The following is a 4524-nucleotide window of genomic DNA, read 5'->3' as shown; positions in this document are numbered from 1 at the left end:
GCCCCTCGTTCTACACTGAAACCTGCAACCATTCGGAACCCTATCAATGCACACGTGGGGCTTGACGGGCCCAAGCGAACAGTTCTCATGATAGTGAAAAACGACGATACTCGCAGTGTTGAAGAGATATTTTTTCAGTATCTCGTTTTGCTATTAATTATTTTTCTTGATAAAGATTGAGCGCACGAGGCTACGCGCAGCCTAAAACTTTTTTCGCTCGAAATATCCACGCATTTCTAGACTTGGAGATATGGGCCTGTGAGGCCCAACGTGCGCAATGGTGTAGTTTTAATTTACGCAGGGTTTAAGGCGTCTAAACACATTTACCAGTCCCGTGAGAGGTTAGTGAGAAGAAGAGACTAGAGGACGCTAATCGTAAGAAGAAGAGATCCCTTCTTCTTCCAGGTGTTTACCCCTTTAAGAATCCTGCTCCGAGATCTGAGTCACTGAATATTTTCCAAATTATTTCGCCTTTCAGAATCCTCCAGTTTGAGCAGAGCTCGAGTAACAAATCGCCTCACTTTGGTCGGCAAGAAACGTCATTTTCCAGGCTGCTCGCGGCCCTCAGCCTGACCGTTGCTGTTCCCGGGGCAGATCTATCGGAGATTCGAGGGGATCCCGGGGATAGATTGGAGAAAAGGATCCTGGTGGCTGCGGAGAGGCCGTAGGAAGGCTCTATCTGGCACGCGACCAGGTTGAAAAGGATCCCATGGGCAGCTTTATCGTGGCAGCTTGCCTCGGGGATCTCTACGCCAATGGGGCATCTGGTGTCGGTTCGTAGCACATGCCATGCATCTGCTCCGTCGAGGTACTTTTGTTGTCTTCGACGTTCGTCCGGCGAAAATAAGTCGAGGCTGCTGTTACCAAGGGAATCTATGCGCTTTCTTACCGCCACTGAATCATCCACGGGCGATCTTTCGCCAGAGGAGATCTACGCCCGATCGCCGTCCGGGTAATTAGCCAGAGAGACCCTGTCGGCCCTCCGCTCTTCGTCGCGTCAGCGTCGTCCTTCTGGATTTTTCACGCGGAGACCTGGTAGCTGGGTAATTTGGAAAAATCTTCGCGGTGATTGGCAGAACTTTGCGGTCTAAACAGGGGGAGGGTTGCGCACCCTCCGGGGGTAGTTCATCATGGAATTTATTTTCGAAGAACGATTGAAAGTATTTTTAGTGAAATTGAGTTAGTATTCCAATATTAATTATATAAAATGGGAAAAATTATTTTTTTTCCAATGTTAGTTCTTGCTCTCAATGCCTCGTATATATATCTACTTCTTCAGGGGAAGCAATGATCCCGCTGACACCCAGTGTTTCATAGTTAAAACGAATCAGAAGCACCTGGCAACTATCAGTGCCGAAGAATCTCGATGGAAGCGGTAGAATTACGTTAGCTTTCCACTCGACCTGCGAATTTCGTGCTTTGCCAGCCCCGCAGATTTCATTCAGACTTGCAGATCCTTTTAAACGCTCCACCCCAGCGAATGCTCCCTCGGTGCTTAATTCGCTTAATTCGCTGCAGCATTAACTCCTCCTCCGATCTCTAATCATCCCCGGAGGAGCATCCTGCCGGGTGTTCCGACTGTCCGCCTCTGTTTTTTTTCCCTTTCCCTCTTTCGAGCCGAAATCGTTTGGATTTTTTGGAGGGGATCGTGGGCCACGGTGGCAGGGGAGGGAACAGCTGTTCCTGGCCAACCGTCAGGTGGTATCCCGTGCTCGTCAGCTGCGGGGGTGAGAATGCGAGAAAGGGTTGAGGAGACTCGTTCCGAACGATAGCCGAATTCCCTGGGACAGGTCGATCGGAAAATCGGGACACGAATATTCGTGAGACCAGGATTCCTCAATGTTTTTACTTCTCCTTCGGATTACCCTGGTGTACAGTGTCCAGCAGATGCTTGGAACTTGGAAATATGGAGTTACAGTGGCGTGTGGACGAACGTGGAACAGGTAGACTGGGATTCTTTGGATTCCTCTGAATCCTTCATCCATCGATCATCCGTGGAATTGATTTCTATCCCTAATGAAACTCTTTTCTTTTTTATTCCATTCCTTTTTCTCGAGGCCGGGTCATTAACTGTGTACGCGCTTGTATTTGTGGGTAGAGAGTCGACTGGGACGAAGCTGGGACAGCGGACTTCTCCATTAAACCTCGAGAGACACTTCCAGTGTCTGCGAAGACTATCCGTTCAACGCGCAACCTGTTCCTTTGTAGCGAACTTCTGCAGACTGCATTGAACCGCTTTCAAAGAGTTTCTTCTCGTGCTCAAAGACGCGTCCCGTTTCCCCCGTTGTCAGCTGGAAGGAGATGAGCTTGGTTTCGTATGCGCACCGTTTTAAATTCAGAGGGGATCATTCGGATAAGAGCGTGCCGGGTTAAAAATTTGAAGACTCGTCCGGGGGACGTTTAGCCACGTAATTGCATTAATTAAGGCGGAGGATCGGTTGCAAGTGTCTTCGATAGGGTTAATTGGATGGGAAGTTTGTCGATGAATGGACACGGTTACTTGCGAAAACGTGACAGTTGAGAAAGTGTGGCTGTTCGCGAGAAGACAGAAGTCATTATTCGTGGGCCAGTGGGGGAAAGTAACATATTTGTCGTGTTGCATCTGGTTCTCTTTAGGTATGTCGTTGCAACGAGCAGCTTTCTTGTTTCTCCATATTTCTTGGTTGACGCGGTGCCTCGGTGGATACTGGAAAGTATTTGGTTGATTTTACTCTCCCGCTTTCTTGCGTAAATGGAGGAATTTGCGAACTGCCTGGTCTCCAATTTTTCATGTTTCCAAATTTCCAAATCCACAGTATTCTGTGTTTTCAAATTGCCAACTCCTCGAGTTCACAATTTCCCAAATTTTCTAAGTTTCCCAGTCCCTTATTTCCCAAATTTCCAAGTTTCCAAATCATTAAGTCCCAAAATTCTTAACTCTTCAAGTCCTCAAGTTCCCAATTTTCTCAAATTTCCTAATTCCTTAAGTTTCCAAGTTCCTTATCCCCCAAATCCCCAAGTTTCCAAATCTTCGCGTCCCCAATTTCTTAAGCTCCCAAGTTCCACATTTTCAAACTCCCAAGCCCCGAATTTCTTAAATTCCAAAGTTCCTAATTCACCAAACCTTCAAGTCGCCAAATTCTGAAACCCTCAACTCCCTAATTTCCCAAATCCTAAATTCCCCAGTCTACAGATTCCTGATCCCCGACTTTCCAGGTCGTGCCACACGTCCAAGCTCTCAGATTCTAAAAATTCCGTCGAACGTTCCAAGATCCAACGACCAGGAGGCCAAGGTGTTCAGCACGAGCCCTGTCCCTAATCAAGGATCAGTGTTTCCTGGCAGATGTTTCTGATTTTCCGAAACGAACGCTTCCTTTCTCTCTTCCCTCCTTCCCTGAGACCTCTCTGTCACTTCCTTCATCGACACCTTTCCCCGATTTTCCCCTGAAATCAGAAGCTCGGCGATTTAAGCATCGTACATCGATTAATGGCACCACGTCACGTTTAATTGCGAAGCAAAGCACTGAAATAACGTCTACTGGAGTGGAAAGGTGGGCCGAACTCCACGGCACGGTTAGTAGAAGCCGGCAGATGTATACTTCCGGCAGCTGTAAGAGTGGTGTCGTGTGCCTTTATGCTGCACGCGCCGATTGGCCATTAAAGAATAGGCGCAGCTGGGGACTCGATCGTTTCGAGTGAAATCAATTTTCTGACCAGAACAATTACTCTTCGATGTGGGCAACAAACCCAGAACTAAGCATTCCACTCGATCGAAAAATCCATTAAAATTTCCAATAATCCACTGTATTATGCATTTCCACGTGAACGAATAGTCAATAACCAGTGTCTATATTCATCTATCCATTATTCGCTCCACTTACAACTACGATACTGCGCGACAGTCGAACTCAGAATGCCTCAGAAGTTCGTCCCACAGCAGAGGATGACAAGTTCCCCCGTTTTTGTTTTTTTTTTCGCAGCAACGGGGACGTCGAACTGTTTTTTTTTTTAATAACTTACAACTCGCCGCACATGCCGGGACCATCTGTCGGCTCCACGAAACTTTTCACTTTCGTAGTTACGTTCCGCGAGACTTTTATTGTCGGCGTACACGCCGCAACTCCGGGCTCCAGGATTTTTATGCCGAGGGACCTTTTCCCTGTTTCCCCGAGCCGCGAATGAAATGGCCTGCTTTAGAATTCAAGGTTACCAGAAATGTCCCTGACTTCTCGAAGGTACCACGGAACATCGACTTCTCAACCCTTGAGCACCGAAGTCTATCGAGATTCGTCGAACCGGGGCGACAGAATTTATGAATGACAAGGAGAAGAGAATTCGAAGGGGACTTTGCTAGTTCGTTCAGCTTTCTGAAAAGCGGGGCAATTAATATCCGAGCGGAGGCTGCGGCGTAACAGGCCGGACCCTGGACGATCCGGGCGCATTGTGCATGGAAACGACATCGCCTCTGTCCGAAACTATTCTGTGCTGTAATTCGAGCGATTCTATCTCGCGTCTGCATCGACGTGCCACGATTCTCGGACGTGG

This window comes from Andrena cerasifolii, chromosome 12, assembly GCF_050908995.1.
Source record: "Andrena cerasifolii isolate SP2316 chromosome 12, iyAndCera1_principal, whole genome shotgun sequence".
NCBI lineage: Eukaryota > Metazoa > Arthropoda > Insecta > Hymenoptera > Andrenidae > Andrena > Andrena cerasifolii.
The sequence above is the reverse complement of the archived record's forward strand: the minus strand, read 5'-3'. Positions refer to the sequence as shown.